Here is an 8,018-nt window from a genome sequence, read left to right as displayed (position 1 = left end):
CTCAAAATTCATGTTGGAAACGTTACGCATTATGATCGAGTTTGTAGCTTAATTAGCTATATTTTAAATAGTTTGACCACTGCAATTCATTTGGTGACAGTCCAATAAAATTAGTTGAAACCAACCAGTCACCTCACACCGTTGAAGTGTGTTAAATGTATCAGTACAATAAATATTTAAGAAATTATTGTTGTATTTAATTGTTTTGGCCTATCTGTACTAGGCCTATCTGTACTAACACTGATCAATTCACCTAAACATGGAAATCAAGGCAGAATGAAAGATTCCTTTAATGCCATCAGATGATAATTTTATTCAGAAAGTTCTCTGATATAGCTGATACAACCTGTTTTCTGATACCTCACTGATTGGAGTGTTTTTGAAGCTGCTGCCACCGATCTGGACAAGCTCAGAACTGCAACATCTTATGTCAGCTTCTGTGAAGATATGTGCATTCCTACCAGGACTCATCTAACTTACAACAACGACAAACCGTGGTTCACTGCAAAACTCAGACAGCTCCGTCAGACCAAAGAAGATGCTTACAGGAAGCGGGACAAAGTCTTGTGTAAACAGGCCAAATACACACTGGTAAAGGAGATCAGACAGGCAAAGAGGAATTTTTCTGAAAAAATAAGGATTCAATTCTCTTCCAGTGACTCAGCATCAGTGTGGAAAGTCTGAGAGATAACCAACTATGAGACACCATCCCCCAGCACTCTGGAGAATCAACAACTGGCAGACAATCTGAATGAGTTCTACTGCAGGTTTGAAAAAAAACACCACACCTGAAACACCTGAAACCTCTCCACACAACCATTAACACCTCCAGCAACCCCCTCCCCCACACCTGCAATTCAGATCAGCGAAGATGAGGTGCGCCAGGTCTTCCGGAAGCAGAAAAGGAAAAAAGCACCAGGCTCAGATTGTGTTACACCAGTCTGTCTGAAATCCTGCGCTGACCAGCTGGCCCCCATCTTCACACAGATCTTCAACAGATCACTGGAACTGTGCGAAGTCCCTTCATGCTTCAAACGCTCCACCATCATCCCTATCCCAAAGAAATCCAAAATTACAGAACTAAATGACTACAGGCTGTGGTCATGAAGTCTTTTAAAAAACTGGTGATGGCCCACCTGAAGGACATTACTGGACCCTTACTGGATCCTCTTCAGTTTGCCTACAGAGCAAACAGGTCTGTGGACGATTCAGTCAACATGGGACTGCATTATGCTCTGCAACATCTAGACAGACCAGGGACTTACGTGAGGATTCTGTTTGTGAACTTCCTCCTCCTGCCCAAACTAACTCAGCTCTCCGTGCCCACCTCCATCTGTCAGTGGATCAACAGCTTCCTGACAGACAGGCAGCAGCTAGTGAGGCTGGGAAAAGTCTCATCTAGCACCCGTACGATCAGCACTGGTGCCCCCCAGGGCTCTGTTCTCTCCCCACTGCTATTCTCCCTCTACACCAACGGCTGCTCATCTAAAGACCCCTCTGTCAAGCTCCTGAAGTTTGCAGATGACACCACAGTCATCGGCCTCATTCAGGGCGGTGACGAGTCTGCCTACAGACAGGAGGTTGAGCAGCTGGCTGTCTGGTGCAGTCTTAACAGCCTGGAGCTGAACACGCTCAAAACTGGATCGTGGACTTCAATAACTGTCTGGTTCAGCTCAGCTACCAAATCTGACCTCAGAAGACTACAGAGGGTTGTCCGGACTGCTGAGCGAATCATTGGTACAACCCTCCCCACTCTCCAAGAACTGTACTCATCTAGAGTGAGCAAAAGGGCTGGCAAAATCACTCTGGACCCCTCACATCCAGCACACTCCCTCTTTGAACTGCTGCCGTCTGGTCAACGCTACAGAGCTCTGAGCACCAGAACGACCAGCACAGGAACGGTTTCTTCCCTCAGGCAATCCATCTCATGAACACTTGACAATAAACGTGGAACACACAACACTATTTATACACTTATTTATCTAACACACATACTTAGTCTACATTTCAATTTGCACATAATATACCTGTACATACAAAACTGTCTATTGTAATATACCTGTACATACAATTGTCAATTTGTATATTGTTATTCCTTATTTACTTGTTCTATTTTTTAATTCTTCTTTTTATTATCTGTGTTTTTTGTTCTGTCGCTGTCATTCTGTTGCACTGTGGAAGCTTCTGTCACGAAAACAAATTCCTCGTATGTGTAAACACATCTGGCAATAAAAGCTCATTCTGATTCTAAGACTTAGTTCACTCTGCAGGTCTTAATGCTCAGATTGGATTTTTTGCTGAAATCCGATTTTTTTTTGCCCTGTTGTTCACATTGTCATTTAAATGCGACTGGCATCAGTCTCATGTGTGAACCGTATACGACCCTGAAGTGACCTGCATGTGCAGAATACGACGTGACGTCAGACGCAGCGCACTGTGTTTGCGGAAATAAAAATGGATGCTGCTCGTGTTAGCTTGTGTTTAGCCATTTTTAAGTTAATGTGCAATCGGAGCCTAAATAACGAAGTGATAAGAAGAATATTAAGAAGAAGGAGAGTACAATTTCCTCCAGCGCAGAATTGTGACGTCTGTCGCATTTCAATTACGTAAAAATCGCATGAAATTCGACATGGCCATTCAGACTGAAGTCGCATTGCAAAACATCGGATATGTATCCGATTTAGGACCACAGATGAAAGTGGCCTGGGCTTGATTTGAAAAAATCGGGCTTGTGCTGTTCAGACTGTCATACAAAATAAGATATGGTTTACATTTGGGCAAAAAAGTCGGATTTGGGCCACTTTAGCCTGCAGTGTGAACTAAGTCTTAATGACATGTTTTGTAAAGTGTCAATGGGAAAACTTCTATTTTTGATTTTTTTTTTTTTTTTAAGTGCAATGATCTTTTGGTATGTAAACTATTTAATTTAATTTACCTGTCTTTAATCTCATTTTTAATATGTTTATTTGTTTATATAGTCCTACCTATTTTTAAAAATTGATTTAACCTGTTATTGCCATCAATTTTTGTAATTATTTTATTTTTCAAAATGTAAAGGAATATTTGGATCATAATCATCATCCTATTTGAAATTGATTTCACCCTGTGCTTGCCATGAAAATAGACCTTTTTTCATGTTTTTCATCTTTTATTTCATTTGTCAGCTTTTTATTTTTATGTTATAAAAAATCATATGTTAATGAATTTGATTTCTGATGGCCTGTCTGTTGTGTCTGTTCTTAATCTCCATTTTAAATGTTTATTCATTTGTTTATAAACCTATTGGTTTTACCCTGTTCTATTTAAAAAACAAAACAAAAACATTTTTAAAGATCTTTACATATTTATCTAATTATTGGTTCTATTTGTTTATCTTTAATCTCACTTTAAAAACAAAGCAAGTAAATGAAGTCTCAGTGTGATAGAAAAACAACTACCGTTCAAAGGTCTTATGATCACCAAGGCTGCATTTGTTTGATCAAAAATACAGTAAAAACACAGTAAATATTTTTGCAATAAGAAAATTGAATATATTTAAATGCAATTTATCCCTGTCATCATGACATAACTGAATTTTTAGCATCATTACTCCAATGTCACATGATCCTTCAGAAATCATTGTAATATGTTAATTTGCTGCTCAAGAAACATTTCTTATTATTATCAGCGTTGAAAACCGCTTCATATTTTTGAGCAAACCACGATAGGCTAGTTTTTCAGCATAATGAATAGAAAGTTCAAAATAGAAATAGAAATCTTTTGTACAATTATAAATATGATTATTGTCGCTTTTTCTGAATAATGTATTAACTTCTTGCCAAAACAAATCTTACTGTTTGAACGCAGCGTAAGTGATTTTGGCTCAAGGGTTTCGGTTGTCAGATGGAGTCATTGAGGGCACAGGTAAGACAATCTCCCTCTCCCTCAGTCTAATGGAGGTTTACAGTAGTGCTGCTGATGCAGTTTATCTCGATCTTCTCTGAATAATTAAAGCACGGGCCCACGCGGCGCCTTCTGTTACGGTTAACCGGGGGAGGCTGGAGGTCGCGTGCGGTCGGTGTGCCGGTGTCGTGTTCTGTTTAACCTACATGCGGGTCATTTCCCTTTCATCAGTGTCACTTCAGCGACTAAAGGACCGCTCACTAAACACTTGTGCGGGTTGATTTCATGATTGACGGGCCTCTTTAGAAAGGAGTTCACTCACCTGGACTGAACATACACCGGAAACGCTCGATTTCACATTTTAAGCCCTGCTCAGGTAAGTGATACTGTGTACCATAATAAAACCAAGTAATTCCTGATAGCACACATACATCACGGAGACGTCTATTTGACGTCTGCATTTACATCTGGAAGACTTTTTTTTTCTATATCTATATAGGACGTTTCCTATCAGATGTCAAATAGATGTCTATTAGATGTCTTTAAGATGTTTATGATTTAGAATATATGTAAAACTGACATCTTACAGACGTCTATTAGATGTTTGTACACAGCAGATCCTTTCCAGATAAAACAGACTTCTAGCATAGCCTTCATGTGTTATCTGGGATACAGATAAGTCTCACTGAGCTCTATTGAACTCTGTTGTTAAATAAATGGATGGAGACCGCGGGGGATAGCTATACTGGAAATCCTGAAGATGGACCAGGGAATGAAGTCCTAGCTATGGGAATGGGCCAGAAATCCATCTCTGTTTCCATGGCAACCTCTTTTTTGGTCATTGGACATTTTCTTCATGCACCAGTAGCCTACTCCACACACACACACACAAAGAAATATTATTTTGTAGGCTATTAATAAAGATATAGTTAAAGTATAATCTTGTTAAGACGTTTTATTGGCATTTTAAACTGAGATGTCTCTTAATATTATAAGTGGGTATAGTAATGGGCTGACAGGGTGGTGTGTTTTTGAAGGCAGATTAATTTGGCTCTTAATTATGTTTTCTGAAAATCACCGCGGCATCAGCGCCCTCTGCTGGATAGAACACACTGACTGGTGCTCATGAAGAGATTCTCACCTGTTTGGGGTTTTAGACACAGATTTATATCTATAAGAGAAATATCTATATATTGTGGATGAAAATATGTCGTATAATAAACCCGCGATGCATCAGCACAAAAACTAGCCTCACTGACCCATTTATGATGCGCTGATTCCGCTTCTGAGCGCTAGATGGCAGCGCAACAACATTCAAAATGACATGACCTTCAACATAGAAATGCAGCTGTTATTTATGCCTATTAATTTCGCTGTTTGTTTATCTCCCTTGTGGAAAATTAAATCTTAAATAAGCCTATACTGGTTTGTTGGTCTATCAGCGTGATCTATGGTGCTCAGCAGGTTTAGCTGGTCATCAAGTTTTCTTCCAAGCTGACTAGGCCAAATGTGCCCAAAACCAACCTAAAATCAACCAATACCAGCAAACGTCAAATGTCACGCACAAGAATAGTTTGTTCAGTTTTGAAAGAAATACAATACAATAAAGAACATATTCCTTAAACTACAAGTTTATCTACAACACAAAGGCCCTTGCATAGTGTTTATTTATTACATGATTTTATATTTAAAAATAATAAATAAAAACAAAATAATTATTTTATTACAATATTTATCATTTAAATAATTATTATTTAAAAATAATTATTCTATTTTAATTAAACATTTTGCATTTAAAATTTAAGTGCATTATACCAGTTCACACTCCTTTCTCTAAACACGAGGAAACTAGTAATCTAGAATATTTAAAAAATAATGAATACATTTTCGATTAAATTTTTTATTTATATTTAGAATTTTAAAAATAATTATAAATGTATTTAACAACAACATCAATTATTATTATCAACAAATAATTAATGCATTTAGTGTATTTAATGTACGTGCATTAAGTACCAGTTCAAACTTTTGTATAAACATGAGGAAAATAGTTACACTGTAAAAAAAAAAAAAAAAAAGTTAAGCGAACTTTAAACATTTTTACCAGCTTCAGCAGATTTTTGAGTTTGCTCAACTTATTTTTGTGGGAGATTCTCAAATTTTTGTTGTATAAACTTAAAACGACAAGTTGAGAAAACTCAAAAATCTGCTCAAGCTGGTTGCCTTAAAATTTTAAGTTGGCTCAACAGCTAGTAATCTAGCTCAGTTTACTGGCTAACAATTATAAATTGAAGTCTTTGCTGTGCATAATAGGCATCTTCAAGTTAAATGCTGTATGGCGGGGATCCTTTCTGTCTTCAGAAATCAAATGAAAGCCCACTAAACATAAAATGTAGGGTCACAATTAGTACATTACAATCTAATTCACAGCTGTTGCCTGATAATTATCATCATGTAAGCCATAATCAGGAAAAACCCTTCTTGTATTTGTACAGAAGCACTTCTTCTCCATTTAGATAACATGTTTGCCTCCACAGCTTCAGCTGAATTCCTTAAAAGACAGAGTTTTTATTGCTCCGAACCCTTGGAGATCACCAGTTTACGGGCAGCAGGACAGTTAATGTTCAACTCATCTGGGAAACTGTGTTTATCTCCGTCCACATGATCGCATTCTGAACAGGTTTAACACTCCCAGAGTTCCTGGCCTTCTAAGATGTCACGGACGCACAGAAATAAACTCGCTGCTCATCAGCTGAAACTCATCTGGGGACGTTACACAACCTACAGTCTACAAACATGAAAATATCTTTTGAATAACGCACAACTCTCTGGAGAAAGGTTCTCGTTTCTGTAAATAAATAATCTTCTATTTATGCAGAACTCTTATTTTGTCCTGTGTTGATGAAGTTCTGATGTTTTTTCAACAAATACAGATGTTGCTGCTAATTTACTGAGGCAATGATTTACCAGAGAGAGACAGGAAGAGACAGCGAGACACAACAGCAGGAAAACACAAAGAAGAGAGATTGTGTGTTGGGCCGCGGCAGGAGGACTGTGATTAATGACCTGTGTTCAAAAGTGATATCCTGTATCACAGAAGAATGTTCCTCACGGATGAATGGTGAAACCTCAGAGGAGGAGGAGTAAAAGAGCCACAGGTATTTTCACCGGTAAGGTTTCAGTCATTGATGCACATTAGGGGTGTGGCCAATACTTTAACATGTGGCCAATGCTGGTGGGTGTGGCTAATTTGAAAGGGTGTGGCTAGCTGTGTATAGCTTGTGAGTATAGCTCTACTGACTGAATTTAGGCTAAAAGGTCTATAATATTTTATATATATGATTATATATTATTTTAAAATAAATTATAAATGTAAAATATTATTTACTTATTTATATTACCCAAATAAATAAATAAATAAGCAAGCTAGCTCTCAGACAGGTGAATCAAGACAAAAAAATATATATATATATTTTAAATATATATATATATATATATATATATATATATATAGTGACTGATTTTATTTGGATAATATGGCTAAAATATAATGTTTTTCTATATTATTATTATTTTTTTAAATGCTATTTATTTATATTGTCCACATAAAAGGACTATAGGGATATATATAGAGAGAGAGAGATATGTGACCCTGGACCACAAAACCAGTCTTAAGTCGCTGGGGTATATTTGTAGCAATAGCCAAAAATACATTGTATGGGTCAAAATTATAGATTCTTCTTTTATGCCAAAAATCATTAGGATATTAAGTAAAGATCATGTTCCATGAAGATATTTTGTAAATTTCCAACTGTAAATATATCAAAATTAAATTTTTGATCAGTAATATGCATTGCTAAGAACTTCATTTGGATAACTTTAAAGGCGTTTTTCTCAATATTGTGATTTTTTTTCACCCTCAGATTCCAGATTTTCAAATAGTTGTATCTTGACCAAATATTGTCAGATATTGTCACCTAACAAACCATACATTAATGGAAAGCTTATTTATTCGGCTTTCAGACGATGTATAAATCTCAATTTTGAAAAATTTACCCTTATGACTGGTTTTGTTGTCCAGGGTCACATATTAGTAATATAATATAGGTTCACAGTTCTACAGTGGCTACAAAAAA

General features: G+C 36.8%; 1 protein-coding gene across 1 annotated transcript in view; it reads left to right on the top strand.

The window, feature by feature from the left end:
• The first annotated feature begins 7,029 nt into the window (after window positions 1–7,029).
• The window catches only part of dtnba (dystrobrevin, beta a), a 39,810-nt gene continuing 38,821 nt past the window's right edge, over window positions 7,030–8,018 (top strand). The window contains exon 1 of the mRNA XM_058755783.1: window positions 7,030–7,052. The gene's annotated coding sequence lies outside the window, so the exon portion shown is untranslated. The remainder of the gene's footprint in view (window positions 7,053–8,018) is intronic.

Source organism: Onychostoma macrolepis, chromosome 20 (genome assembly GCF_012432095.1).
Source record: "Onychostoma macrolepis isolate SWU-2019 chromosome 20, ASM1243209v1, whole genome shotgun sequence".
Classification (NCBI taxonomy): Eukaryota; Metazoa; Chordata; class Actinopteri; order Cypriniformes; family Cyprinidae; genus Onychostoma; species Onychostoma macrolepis.
This window is presented reverse-complemented; position numbering and strand designations above follow the sequence as displayed.